The sequence below is a fragment of the Carcharhinus amblyrhynchos genome, chromosome 31 (genome assembly GCF_965287045.1).
Source record: "Carcharhinus amblyrhynchos chromosome 31, sCarAmb.v2.hapA, whole genome shotgun sequence".
In the NCBI taxonomy this organism is placed as follows: domain Eukaryota; kingdom Metazoa; phylum Chordata; class Chondrichthyes; order Carcharhiniformes; family Carcharhinidae; genus Carcharhinus; species Carcharhinus amblyrhynchos.
The window spans coordinates 14933077-14948395 of record NC_137354.1 but is presented as its reverse complement, the minus strand read 5'-3'; positions in this window follow the sequence as shown (position 1 = coordinate 14948395).

Below are 15319 nucleotides of genomic sequence, written 5' to 3'. Positions count from 1 at the left end.
CCATGAACAATCAATGCTTTGACTGACAGCAGAGGTTGTTCAGGTCCACACACCCTCAGTGCTCTGGCAGATTTGCTGCATTGGTTCAGGCAGTGTGTGGGGGGGCAGGAGGGCAACAGGTTCTTCTGTCTGACAGTCCCAGGAGACAGGAAGCAGCAACAAGAGCCCCAGATGAGAGTGGGCCCAGGTAGAGTTCCTGTATATGTGAAGAGTAGGACTAAAATGATTCAAGAAACAGAATTAGAGGGAACTTGAAAAACAGAGGTATCATAGAACCCCCACAATGCAGGAGGCCATTTGGCCCATCGAGTCTGCATTGACCGCAATCCCACACAGACCCTATTCCCCGTAACCCCATGACTTCACCCTAGCTACTCCCCCTGACACTAAAAGGCAATTTAGCATGGCCAATCAACCTAACCCACATACCTTTGGATTGTGGGAGGAAAGCTGAACACCAGGAGGAAACCCACACAGACACAGCTATTTAGTTCCAAGATTAGGAGAAATCTCTCCACACCAAAGGGTTTTGATTCTTTGGAAATCTAAGCTGTGGGTGAGCTGGGCGTAGCATATTCAAGATAGAAATGGGTGGAATTTTGCGTATTAATGGAATTAAGGGAAATCGGGATAGTATGGGAAGGTGGAGTGGAGGTGGGTAAGCTATGATCTTATTGAACGAAAGGCTGAGTAGCCATATCCAGCCTCATTTCTGAACTCTCAGATATTCTCTATTTCTATTGGTTGGAACGTCTTGAGCTGGGGACAGAGCCTAAAAATGAGTCAGATCATTCAGCACCATGGATAGCACTGCTGCCTCACAGTGCCAAGGACAATTTAAGAACATAAGAACATAAGAAATAGGAGCAGGAGTAGGCCATCCAGCCCTTCGAGCCTGCCCCGCCATTCAATAAGATCATGGCTGATCTGTCGCTGCTCAGTTCCACTTTCCCGCCCTCTCCCCATAACCCTTAATCCCCTCTCCTATCAAAAACCCATCAACCCGCGTCTTAAAAATATTTAGCGAGGCAGCCTCCACCACTTCAACGGGCAGAGAATTCCAGAGATTCACCACCCTTTGAGTGAAGAAGTTCCTCCTCAACTCCGTTCTAAACCGCCCCCCTTTTATCTTGAGGCTGTGCCCCCTAGTCCTATTGTCTTTTTTGAGCGGGAAGAGTCTTTCCACCTCTATCCTATCCATCCCATTCATCATCTTATACGTCTCAATGAGATCTCCTCTCATTCTTCTAAACTCTAACGAGTACAAGCCCAGTTTATTCAGCCTCTCCTCATAGCTCAACCCCCTCAACTCCGGTATCAGCCTAGTAAACCTCCTCTGCACTCCCTCCAAGGCCAAAATATCTTTGCGCAGGTGCGGCGCCCAAAAATGCACACAGTACTCCAGTTGCGGCCTCACCAATGCCCTATACAGCTGCAGCAAGACCTCCCTACTTTTATATTCAATCCCCTTCGCTATGAAGGCCAGCATCCCATTCGCCTTCCTGACCACCTGCTGCACCTGCAAGCTGGGTTTTTGCGACTCATGCACAAGGACCCCGAGGTCCCTCTGCACCGTCGCCTGCTGCAGTTTTTCGCCTCGTAAGTAATAGTCCTTCCTACCATTTTTCCTACCAAAGTGGACCACCTCACACTTGCCAACATTAAATTCCATTTGCCATTTCTTGGCCCATTCCCCCAGCCTATCTAGATCCTTCTGCAGACTCTCCACATCCTCCGCACAATTTGCCGTTCCCCCAATCTTGGTGTCATCAGCAAATTTCGACACTCTACACTCGGTTCCCTCCTCCAGATCATCTATATAAATGGTAAAAAGCTGAGGCCCCAGCACCGACCCCTGGGGCACTCCACTAGTCACCATCCGCCAATCCGAATAGCACCCGTTGACCCCCACTCTGTCTCCTATTTGACAACCAATCCTCTATCCACGCTAACACCCTACCCCCAACTCCATGTCCCTCGACCTTCTGCAATAACCTCTTGTGAGGCACTTTGTCAAACGCTTTCTGAAAATCTAGAAAGACCACATCCACCGGCTCTCCTCTATCCACCGCCCTAGACACATCCTCATAGAACTCCAGTAAATTTGTCAGACACGACTTCCCTTTAATGAAACCGTGCTGCGTCTGCTCTATCAAGCAATTCCCTTCAAGATGCCTCGCAATTTCCTCCTTAATGACAGATTCTAACATTTTACTTACCACAGATGTTAAACTAACCGGCCTATAATTCCCCGCCTTTTGCCTGGCACCCTTCTTAAACAACGGCGTAACATTAGCCGTTTTCCAATCATTTTCCAATCCAATTAGCATGGCCAATCTACCTAACCTGCACATCTTTGGACTATGGGAGGAAACCAGAGCACCCGGAAGAAACCTGCAGACATGGGGAGAATGTGCAAACTCCACTAGGCAGTGTACCGAGGTCAGAATTGAACCTATGAGGCAGCAGTGCTAACCACTGTGCCACCCCCTCGAAGAGGAAAATTCACTGGAATCAACAAAAATGAGCCAATTGCTGCATTTAAATTTCAATTTGTTTAATAAACAGCACAACAGGAATAAATGTTCAACAGGAAATCCTACGCTCAGTATTTACAGAGCTGGCAAGGACATGACCGGCCAAATGGCCTCCTTCTCTCCTTTAACGTTCTGCAATCCAAAGACCGGCCACAGCTAGTGGTTGGAATTTTCCAACCTCGCCGGTGGTTAAAATTCTCCAGTCCCACTGCAGTGAATGGAGATATGACAGTGCTACATTCCCCATTTCCGCCAACAGCGGTGCAGGAACAGCTGGAGAATGCTGGCCACCATCTTTACATATAAACCGCCATTTTAATGGTGTTTCTATGGGCAACCCCGCCCTTTGGTTCTACAATCTACACCTGCCACTAGAACAATTTCCTGGAAATTTGTACAGGTAACACAAAGAAAAATGCAGTTAAGCAATTCCACCCAACCCCCCCCTCCCACTCCCATCACTCCCCGTTCCCCACAAAAATCCTTCCACCCAACTTACTGTTGCCAGAAGATGTCTGCCAGAAACCTGGGCCCACACAAGGGGCAGTTGGAACCTGTGCAGCATTTTCTGACTCAGATAACCCTCCAGTGACCTGGCACTGCACACAACTTAACTGGCATTTATTGGGAGGCGATGGCCTAGTGATATTATCACTAGATTATTAATCCAGAAACTGTTGGGGACCCGGGTTCGAATCCTACCACAGCAAATGGTGGAATTTGAATTCAATTTAAAAAATCTGGAACTAAGAATCTATCGATGACAATGAAACCAGTCAATTGTCGGAAAAACCCATCTGGTTCACTGATGTCCTTTAGGGAGGGAAATCTGCTGTCCTTACCTGGTCTGGCTCACATGTGACTCCAGAGTCACAGCAATGTGGTTGACTCAACTGCCCTTGGGCAACTAGAGATGGGCAATAAATGTTGGCCAGTCAGTGCCTATGTTCCATGAATGAATGATGATACAATACAATCTGTGAGAAAGCCACTTTTAGACCTGCTCTCACAGCAGGGTAGCATCAGTTAAGACAAGGGTAACGAGATATAATGGATCTGGGTTACAGCAGTTACCAGTGAAGCCCAGCAGGATGTGTGTTTGTGTCATACCTCACTCCAATCTCAGGAGTAAATCACTGACTTTCTATAGCTGTCTGCTCTCCCACTACACACAGGCTGGCAGCTTGTAAAGTTCAGCTTGCTGGAGGGCATTATCCACAATAAATAAACTCCAGACTTGGGAATCCAGCTCAGTAATTTGAAAATAAAGATGGGCTTCCTGTAGAAGTTTGTTACTACCCGGAGGTGGCCTCAGGTAACGGCTGATTAATCTTCATAAAGTGGCACCTTAAGAACATAAGAAATAGGAGCAGGAGTAGGCCATCTAGCCCTTCGAGCCTGCCCCGCTATTCAATAAGATCATGGCTGATCTGTCGTGACTCAGTTCCACTTTCCCGCCCTCTCCCCATAACCCTTAATCCCCTCACTCATCAACAACCCATCAACCCGCTTCTTAAAAATATTTAGCAAGGCAGCCTCCACCACTTCAACGGGCAGAGAATTTGAGATTCACCACCCTTTGAGTGAAGAAGTTCCTCCTCAACTCCGTTCTAAACCACCCCCCCTTTATCTTGAGGCTGTGCCCTCTAGTCCTACTGTCCTTTGAGCGGGAAGAGTCTCTCCACCTCTATCCTATCCATCCCATTCATCATCTTATACGTCTCAATGAGATCTCCCCTCGTACAAGCCTAGTTTATTCAGCCTCTCCTCATAGCTCAACCCCCTCAACTCCGGCATCAGCCTAGTAAACCTCCTCTGCACTCCCTCCAAGGCCAAAATATCCTTGCGTAAGTGCGGCGACCAAAACTGCACACAGTACTCCAGCTGCAGCCTCACCAATGCCCTATACAGCTGCAGCAAGACCTCCCTACTTTTATATTCAATCCCCCTCGCTATGAAGGCCAGCATCCCATTCGCCTTCCTGACCACCTGCTGCACCTGCAGGCTGGGTTTTTGTGACTCATGCACAAGGATCCCGAGGTCCCTCTGCACCGTCGCCTGCTGCAGTTTTTCGCCACGTAATAGTCCTTCCTACCATTATTCCTAATAAAGTGGACCACCTCGCACTTGCAACATTAAATTCCATTTGCCATTTCCTGGCCCATTCGCCCAGCCTATCTAGATCCTTCTGCAGACTCTCACCACCCTCCGCGCAATTTGCCGTTCCACCAATCTTGGTGTCATCAGCAAATTTCGACACCATACACTCGGTTCCCTCCTCCAGATCATCTATATAAATGGTAAATAGCTGAGGCCCCAGCACCGACCCCTGGGGTACTCCACTAGTCACCAACCACCAATCCGAATAGCACCCATTGACCCCCACTCTCTGCCTCCTATTTGACAACCAATCCTCTATCCACGCTAACACCCTACCCCCAACTCCATGCCCCCTTACCTTCTGCAATAACCTCTTGAGGTACCTTGTCAAACGCCTTCTGAAAATCAAGAAAGACCACATCCACCGGCTCTCCTCTATCCACCGCCCTAGACACATCCTCAGAACTCCAGTAAATTTGTCAGACACGACTTGCCCTTAATGAAACTGTGCTGCGTCTGCTCTATCAAGCAATTCCCCTCAAGATGCCTCGCTATTTCCTCCTTGATGACAGATTCTAACGTTTTACCTACAACAGACGTTAAAGTAACTGGCCTATAAATCCCTGCCTTTTGCCTGCCACCCTCCTTACACAACGGCGTAACATTAGCCGTTTTCCAATCTTCTGGCACCTCCCTGCCATCCAGCGACGTTTGGAAAATAACCACCAAGGCATCCACTATCACCTCCGCCATTTCTTTCAGAACCCTCAGATGCATTCCATCCGGTCCTGGGGACTTGTCCACAATCAGTTCCCTCCAGTCTGTCGAGCACCGCCTCTCTAGTAACAATAATGTCATTGAGACCCTCCAGTCCTACCACCTTTCCATCACTAACACCCAGCAATTTATTCACGTCCTCCTCCGTGAAGACCGAAACAAAGTTATTCAAGACCTCAGCCATTTCCCCATCCCCTACCACTAAGTCCCCCCTCTCATCCTCTAAGGGTCCAACGTTCACCCTAGCCAGCCTCTTCCTTTTTATATATTTATAAAAAGGCACCTTGCAGGGGTCAGATCATTATCCTGCTCTCACAATCCTTGCCGCACATCTCCCTACCACTCCCCAAACCAGTCATCACTGAAAGCATCCCAGGCAGCATTCCCTAGATTGTTGTTTCCCAATTTCCTGGCTATTATGGTCTAAAGTGGTAGCCTCTCTGCTGAGTACAATGTCATAGCCCTGGAGCAAGGTAAGCAGAGAGATTTGTGGGCTTTTGGGCTCTTTTATCTAAAGACCTGGAACTAGCAACACTTCCTTAATAAACCTGCATTGTGTTTTACTATAACCCACTTGTGTGGCACCTCAATATGTGTCTTTTTGGTCGTTACTGGTTGGTATGTAACACTGCCAAGAGAATAATACAACAAACTAGTTTATTTATTCCTCTTCCAGCTCCTTGCTCCTCTTGGTCCCATTTCCCTCCAATGGGATAGTGGCATGGTGGTTAGCACTGCTGCCTCACAGCCCCAGGGACCTGGGTTCAATTCCAGCCTCAGGTGACTGTCTACATAGAGTCACACATTTTCCCCTGTGGCTGTGTGGGTTCCTCCAGATGCTCTAGTTTCCTCCCACAGTCCAAAAGTGTGCGGGTTAGGTGCATTGGCCATGCTAAGTTGACCCTTAATGTCAGGGGGATTAGCAGAGTAAATACATGGGGTTACGGGGATGGGGTTTGGGTGGGATTGTCGTCAGTCAGGCTCGATGGGCTGAATGGCTTCCTTCTGCACTGAGTAATTCTATGTATGAGTCTCTGTTAACATTTGCAGAGGCCCCTGCCACTTGCTCTCAGTCACTGGCTACTAGGGTGTGTGACAATGGCTCAGCCTTTTCTAAACTTGGGACTTTGCTTCATTCACGTCCAAATTGACATGATTCCTTGTGTAACATCAGTAACTACACTTCCAAAGAAAAAATATACTGCATAGACTGAATAGCACAGCCTCTTTTTGTAGGCCCATCAAGGTTCTACTGCCTCTTTGAAGAGCTCTTCTTCCTCAGATTCTTGCCACTTTTCCCCTTCCAGCCTTTATTCCTTTCTCTTCTGAAGGCTATTGTTGAATCTGTCGCCAACCACCCGTTCAGGCAAATTCTCACTACACGTTGCGTGAAGATATTCTCCATGTTTACTTGGGTTCTTTGGCTGTAGTGTCATTGAGAGTTCCAGGCTGTCAAAGGCCCTACACAAATTTACATTTATGTAGTACCTTTAAAGTAATTAAACTGCCCCAAGGTGCTTCAAGGGAGCCCCATTTTCACACAACAGTAAAACACTGATTTTTGATTTGATTTATTATTGTCACATATTAACAGTGAAAAGTATTGTTTCTTGAGCTATAGAAACATAGAACAGTACACCACAGTACACCCTTCGGCCTTCAATGTTCTGCTCAGCTACGTCCAAACCCAAGATCAAGCTACCCCACTCTCTACCATTCTGCTATACAGACAAAACATACCGTTCATAAAGAAAAGGAGAAAGTGCAGAATGCAGTGTTACAGTCATAGCTAGAAATATCAACTTAATGCAAGATAGGCCCATTCAAAAGTCTGATGGCAGCAGGGAAAAAGTTGTTCTTGAGTCAGTTGGTACGCTACCTCAGATCTTTGTATCTTTTTCCCCAATGGAAGAAAGGGGGAGAGAGAATATCCAGGGTACATGGGGTCCTTAACTATGCTGGATGTTTTGCCAAGGCAGTGAGAGGTGTAGACAGTCAGTGTACGGGAGGCTGGTTTGCATGATGGATTGAGCTACATTCATGACCTTTTGTAGATCTTTGCAGACTTGGGCAGAGCAGGAGCCATACCAAGCTGTGATACAACCAGAAAGAATGCTTTCTATGGTGCATCTGTAAAAGTTGGAGAGAGTCATAGTTGACTTGCCAAATTTCCTTAGTCTTTTGAAAAAGTCGAGGCATTGGTGGGCTTTCTTAACTATAGTGTCAACATGGGGCAACCAGGATTGGTTATTGGTGGTCTGGACACCTAATAAACTTGAAGCTCTCGGCCATTTCTACTTCATTACCATTACTGTAGACAGGGGCGTGTTCTCAACTGTTTCCTGAAGTCGATAACTATCCTTTGTTTTGTTGACATTGAGGGAGAGATTGTCATTGTGCCAGTTCACCAGATTCTCTATCACATTCTTGTACCTCATCATTGTTTGAGGTCCGACCCACTATAGTGATGTAATCACCAAATTGAATTGAAGGGGAATTTAGACACACAGTCAAGGGTATAAGGAATATAGTACGGGCTGAGGACACAGTCTTGTGGGACACAAGTGTTGAGGATGATCGTGGACTCAGATTTCAGTTCTTTCGAAAGCTCTGTCAAAGAGGTAGGTTTTAAGGCATGACATGAAGGAGATGAGGTAGAGTGGGAATTGGCGGGGGCGGGGGGGGTGGAGTTTTCAGATTAGAAATTAGGCAACTGAAGATATGGCTTCAATGGTAGAGCAGTTATAATCAGGGATGCTCAAGGGGCCAGATTGGAGATATGCAGAAATAAATGCAACTCCAATCCAGTCTCCTCTCTGGATCACCAGGCTGAGAGAGTCACCAAACAATGCAAAAGGAAAAACGTTTAAAATAAATGTTAAATGGTAGACATCTGGTCACTGTTTAATAATGGAAACTACAACTCAAAAACAGCACTCATTCCAGTTTAAATAGTTAGGAGTTTGGAAGTTAGAGGTTAACTGTGAACTTGAGATGAAAACAAAATGACAAATAGGTAAAAGCTTAGGAGGTTTCCAGAGGAACACAGATGTGATTTACCAGTAACAAGGTTAGCAGGCATCTGGAAAGATTAAGATATGAATTGCCCTATCAGAAATATTGTTTACCAGAAATCAATGAGGCTATTCAAAAAAATAACTTCTAAATTCAAGGAACTTGAGAGAAATAGATGGCTGAATCTACAGGGTGGGATGTCAAAGAGACTGAACAGTATAACTAGCAGCACCCTCATCGGAGGAGGCTAGATTTCCATCCAACTGTCAGACAGGTGAGCTACAAAGACTTGTTCCATCAGCAGATAATAGATACTCTCCTCTAAACAACAGTTTTGTACCTTTACTGAACCAGAAGATATTTTCCCAGACTTGGTCATCTGAGCTGTATTGTGTGGTAACTATAAGCAGGATTTGACAAAGTGGATATTGTTTGGGAAACTGGGTTAATCTGAGCTCAAGGAACATGTGTATTTTGGGAACAAGAGGTAATTTCAGATAAAATGGTGTGTTTAGTTATTCATATACGCAAGTGCCATAGTGTATATTAGTCTTACTTGTATATTTTTCTTTTCTTGTATTTTAATAAATATTCTTTATTGTTTCCACAACGACTGGACTGGTTCCTCACTGGGTTATACATAGTTTGGAATAATGTGAGGAACAAATGTGCACCACTAAGAACCAACGGTTCTAGTTATCCTTTGGGGTTGAGACACATTGTCAAAGCTAACACTAGTGGGGTTCTTAACCAAACCCAGGATCCCTGAAATCTCAGCACATTACTGAAAAGACATCAGAATGTTTTTTCCCCTTCGCCTTTCTGTAGAGAAATATCCTATTGGTGAGGTGAGGGGACATTTCTTCACCCAAAGAGTGGTGAGCCTGTGGAATTCATTACCACAAGTAGTTGATGCCAAAACATTGAACGTATTCAAGAGGTGGCTGGATATAGCACTTGAGGCAATGGGATCAAAGGTTATGGGGACAAAGCAGGATTAAGCTAATGAGTTGGACATTCAGCCATGATCATGATGAATGGCAGAGCAGGCTCAAAGGGCCAAATGGCCTCCTCCTGCTCCTACCTTCTATGTTTCACATTAATCCTGGGATGGTCAGTGAGGGGGGGGAGGTCAGTATAGTCAGGACATTAATCCTCAAACAGTCAGTGAGATGGGCGGGTGGAGTCAGTATATTCAGGACATTAATCCTCGGACGGTCAGTGAGGGGGGTGGGGGGGGCAGGGTGGGGAGTCAGTATATTCAGGATATTAATCCTGGGATGGTCAGTGAGGGGGGGGTCAGTATATTCAGGACATTAATCCTGGGATGGTCAGTAAATGGGGTCAGTATATTTAGGGCATTAATCCTGGGATGGTCAGTGAGGGGAGGGGTGGGGTGGGGGTGGGGAGGAGGTCAGTATATTCCCCTCCATTTTACATTGTGCTCTTTTATTCAGTCTTGTAAATGTGCCTTATATATCTGCTCAAATCTAACAAAGGATCTGTATCCTGAATCTTAATTGATTCCTTTCTGCAACAATGGCCAATTGCTGTGTTTAGCCTTTCTATTCCAACATTTTTTCTCCACATCAATACCCCAGTTAGAATTGAGCATCCATCAGATATTTCCAACACAGCAGGATTAGACATTGCCCGCTTATCTTTAGTTCAGTTGGGAGATGATTCTTCTTGTCCAGAGCGGCTAAAATACACTGCGTAGCACAGCTGAAGCAAGAGCTCTAGAATCAGCAGCACTCCTGCCCACTTCCAGTATCTGACTGGGGTGTGCTATTAACAAAAAATCTTCTTTCAATGTTTTTCTTTGAAGATGATGGTGTTTGTCCCGTGCCCTCCCAGGTGCAGACACCAGATTAAGTATGAATTACTCACTGCACACACCAAGGGACAAAGATATTGCTAATGGAGCAGCAGCTACCCCCTCTGGGCTCCAAGTCAAATAACACTGGCCTGCTTCAATCTGGCATTAACAGGCTAATCAGGATATCTCAACTCCGGTACCTGACCCATATCCAATCATGCAGGACCGATCTGTATGTTTCTCACTATCCATAGCAGATTTATTTCTCATTCTGGAAAGCTTAATTGTCAGCGAGGGTTCAATTACAATTAGATTGAGGGAGGCGTGGTGGCACAGTGGTTAGCACAGCTGTCTCACAGCGCCAGGGACCTGGGTTCAATTCCCAGCTTGGGTCACTGTGTGGACTCTACATTATGAGTACTCACCGTACACTCCAAGGAGGAAAGATGTGCTGGTTAGGTGCATTGGCCACACTAAATTTTCCCCTCAGTGTACCTGAACAGGTGCCAGAGTGTGGCAACTAGGGGATTTTCACAGTAACTTCATTGCAGTGAAAATGTAAACTGACTTGTGATGCTGTTAAATAAACTTTATGTCGATCACCTTAATTATAGAATCCCAACAGTGCAGAAGAGGCCATTCAGTCCATCAAGTCTGCACTGACTCTCTGCCCTCTCCCCTGCCCTATCCCTGTAACACCACACATTTCCCATGGCTAATCCATCAAGTCTACACATCTTGGGACACTAAGGGACAATTTAGTATGGCCAAACCATCTAAACTACACACCTTTAGAGTGTGGGAGGAAACCCACACAGACTGGGAGAGAATGTGCAAACTCCACACAGACAGTCACCCAAGGCCAGAATCGAATCCAGGTCCCTGGAACTGTGAGGCAGCCGTGCTAACCACTGTCACTATGCCACCTTTCAGAACCAATCAATATCAGTCACTTAACACACCTCTTAAGAGCTTTTATAAATAATTTAAAACAAAAGTTAACAAAGTGAGTGTTCTACAGAAAGTGAATCTGGAAAATTGCTAATGGAAAACAAGGTGATGGCAGATGAATTGGACAGGTACTTCTCATCAGTCTCCACTCTCGAGGATACATGTAATAACCCAGGATCAGCTATAGAGCAGGAAATGGAAGGGAGGGAGGAACTTTCTAATCACCAGAGAAGCAGTTACTGACCAAATTGTAGGATCCGTGGGCTGACAAATCCCCAGATCCTGATGGACCTTAACATAGTGTTAAAAGAATTGGCTGGTGAGATAGTTGATGCATTGATTTTAATTTTCCAAAACTCACTAGATTCAGGAAGGCATTTGGAAACTTTAACCAGGCTTTTAGTTTCATGACGAGAGTTGCACTACAGGCAGAGAAAATGGATCATCATCCAGAGTGGTTTAAGGTTTATAGTAAGGTCCACATTATCTGAGTACACATGGCTGTGGAGGGCTGTCCGAACGTGATTTTAACCTTCACTGAAGAGGCTAGGGCTTCCCATTGAAATTCAAGAGCATCTGTGTTTGCCAGTACCAAGTAACTGGCATAATCAGCAAGTTCTATTTCAAAACAGAATGTGTGCACTCAAGGCATTTCAAAGGCTTAGCAATATGTTTGAAACTGACTGCAGATTAAACTATAATGATTATATTTAAATCCAGTTGAACAGAGCTAGTCTGCACATTGCCTTATAAATGCACACGCTGAACGGGATAGTACAGCCTCGCTCATCCTGAAGCCATAAAATCCCACCCAAGGTCAGTGGATCTCCCCATTGTCCACCCCTCACCCACCCTGATTCCCGTGGCAGGCAGGCCAGTAAAAAATGTGCCTTGCAAATAAAATGCAAATCAGAAAAAAAGCAACTTTTGCTGACAGCCTGACTACATGAATGAATGAGCTTATAACAGAGTCCAATTGGCATTGCTGAATGTAGTCACCTGGATTGAGCTGAATCGAGTTTTGTATCATTGCCAGTTGCTTAGTCAAACCTACAGTTTGGGCTCTGAAAGCTGCACAAGGTGCTGGGAGGTATCATTGTGTTTGGTTCGATGATCGAGTCTCTTGTACTAAATACGATGGGATTTGTGTCGCATGTTTCTGTTTGTCCACAGGTTTCTACCTGACCTCAAAACAGTCTTGTTTTCTCTAACTGCCCCCCCGATTAATACATCCACGGGAAAAGATACTCTGAGCCCCGTGTTAAACCAGTCTTTGATCCTCCTTGAGCCTGTGGTACAAATAACCTCGACTGGCTCCGTTCCCCAGGAGGTGGGAATGATATTCCTCACTTTCACATCACTCCATGGCCTAAGCCTACCCCACCAGTGGAGGTTTCCACATCTTTATGGGCCTTTCCAAACCTCCCTGTCTCCACCATCCTGTACACTCCCAGCCTCTCCGACTGGGATCTTTGCTGTGGCTCAGAGCCAGAACTCTTGCCACAGGAGTCAGAATGTTGAGAGTTCAAACCCTTCCTACACAATCCCCAGGCTGACACTCCAGTGAAGTACTGAGCGTGTGTTACGCTGTAATATACTCTCTCCATGGCAAAACTGTAACCCAAGGCCCCATCAGATTGGCTACACAGTTCCCATGATAGTTTGAAAAGCAGCACAGTTCTCCCTGGTGTCCTGGACAATATTAATCCTTCAATCATCATCACTGTATCAGTTCTTCCATGCATTAGCTCCTTCCTGGGATTTTTGTGTGCAAATTGCAGACCAATTTTCCTGAATGACAGCAGTGATGACCCTTCAAAAGTAAGTAGCAATGAAGCACTTTGGGACATTGCTGAGAATGTGAAAGGCACTATATAAATGCAATACACTTTCTCCCCATCTCTGCCCTACCCTTTTAAAGGACTTGCACATCCATCTATGGGCAATACAGTAGCACAAATGGGCAATGGCTAGCACTGTTGCCCATAGCAGCAGAACCCAGGTTCAATTCCAACTCCAGATCACTGTCTTGTACCTTCCCCCCATGTTTGCATGGGTTTCCTCCAGGTGCTCTGGTTTCCTCCCACAGTCCAAAGATGTGCATGTTAGGTTGATTGACTATGCTAAATTGACCCTTAGCATCAGGGGGATTAGCAGAGTAAACATGAAGGGTTCCAGGAATAAGGCCTGGGTGGGATTGTGGTCAGTGTAGACTTGATGGGCCAAATGGCCTCCTTCTGCACTGCAAGGATGCTATTTTATCTTTGATCAAGCTTTCAGTCAGCTCTCCAAATCCTCCCAGTAAATCTTCAGCATCTACCCCTCTCTCTCTCACATGAACCATCAGGATGTTCCTTCTCTTCAAAGCACTTAATCTGAACACTAGCTGCCCCAAGTATATGAACAATCTCAATATAGTTAGTGACATTTCTTTATTAAAACACACCAACACTCAGATAGTACAGAATCTAATTATCACAGAAACCAGTTTAGAATGATCCTTGCGAACACTAGTCTGGTTCAAATACAAAGAGCAATTTTTCACTGAACACATTTGTTAACCACATACCCAGATCTCAGTAAATCTCCTGCTGCTTGGATAAAAGCTGTATTTCTGTTGGTTATTGGAAAGGCCAAGGTGTGACTCACCTGCACTAACCCCCTTGTACTGATTGTTCTGTATGGTTCATCCAGCAGTAAGGATACTCCAATAACAAGTGATAAAAGAGCTTCACAAAGTCAATCAAAGAAAGGATTTACTAAAGAAACCTCATTCCATCACCACCTGGATCATAAATGATGTTACACAACCACCACCTGCTCTCTATTTATACCAGGTCAGCTGACCACCACATCACTTTGCCATTGGTTAAATTGTCTACCAGGTCAGCTGACCCTCACAGCATGTTACCATTGGTTACATTGTAGCATGTATAGAATCATAGAATCTCCACAGCACAGGAAGAGGCCATTTTGCCCATTGAGTCTACACTGACCACAATCCCATCCAGGCCCTATTCCCTGAACCCCACATATTTACCCTACTAAGCCCCCAAGACTGGCGTCAATTTACCATGGCCAGTCAACCTAATTCGCACATCTTTGGAAGAAACTGGAGCACCCACAGGAAACCCACACAGACACGGGGAGAATGTGCAAGTTCCACACAGATAGTGACCCGAGCTGAAATCGAACTCGGGTCCCTGTGCTGTGAGGCAGCAGTGCTAACCACTGTGCCACCGTGCCACCCAAAACAGATGCTGCCACCACGCTGTCATGTAGCTTGGTAGCTCCCCATTGGGAGTGGCTCTTTAACCATGTTTGTGGATTGGTTCTGCTGGAGGGTTACTCACCAATCTCAATCACATTCTTTGCCTTGATAAGCTTTGCCAAGTTGGCCACCAGCTGAGCCTGTTCACAAGCTACTAACATCCTGCACATCAGGTCTGCAGGGTGCACTGAAATGGAATTTGAAAAAGAATCAAAGTGGGAGAGGGGTTTCAAAGTTCACAGAAAGATTTCAGAACCTTAGAGAATGTGACCTATTTGCTGGCAAGTCCCAGACCCTAATCTCCAGAGAAAAGGGGAGACAGACAGAGCTACTGCACTGTAAAGATTTAAAACAGCAACTGGGTGCATGTTTCTCTTTGTAAGCCTAGCTCCACTGCACTGTCAAGACAAAGAGAAATAAGCAATGTGTCTATTAACGTAAGATAATCTAATAAATTATTGAGAAATAGCCCCAAGCTGACCAACTTTTGCAGGATTCCTCTGCATCTTGCCGTCGGCATGATAATGAAGCCAGGTCCTCAAAATGAATGGAACCTGCGCTGGAGTGAGTGGCAGCCATTCGATCCACTCCACCAGCTGCGCGAGTGCCTAAAATCTGCCTTAACGTATATAAATACATGATAAATACAGTAATCAGGTTACTGAATAGATCATACAGTAATGGTATGTCAGATAGAAGGGACTTGATGGTTTGAGTTATAACAAGAGACTGAATAGACTGGGACTTTTTTTCCCTGGAGCATAGGAGGCTGAGGGGTGATCTTATACAGGGCTACAAAATAACGAGGGGCACAGATCAGCTAGACAATCAATATATTTTCCCAAAATT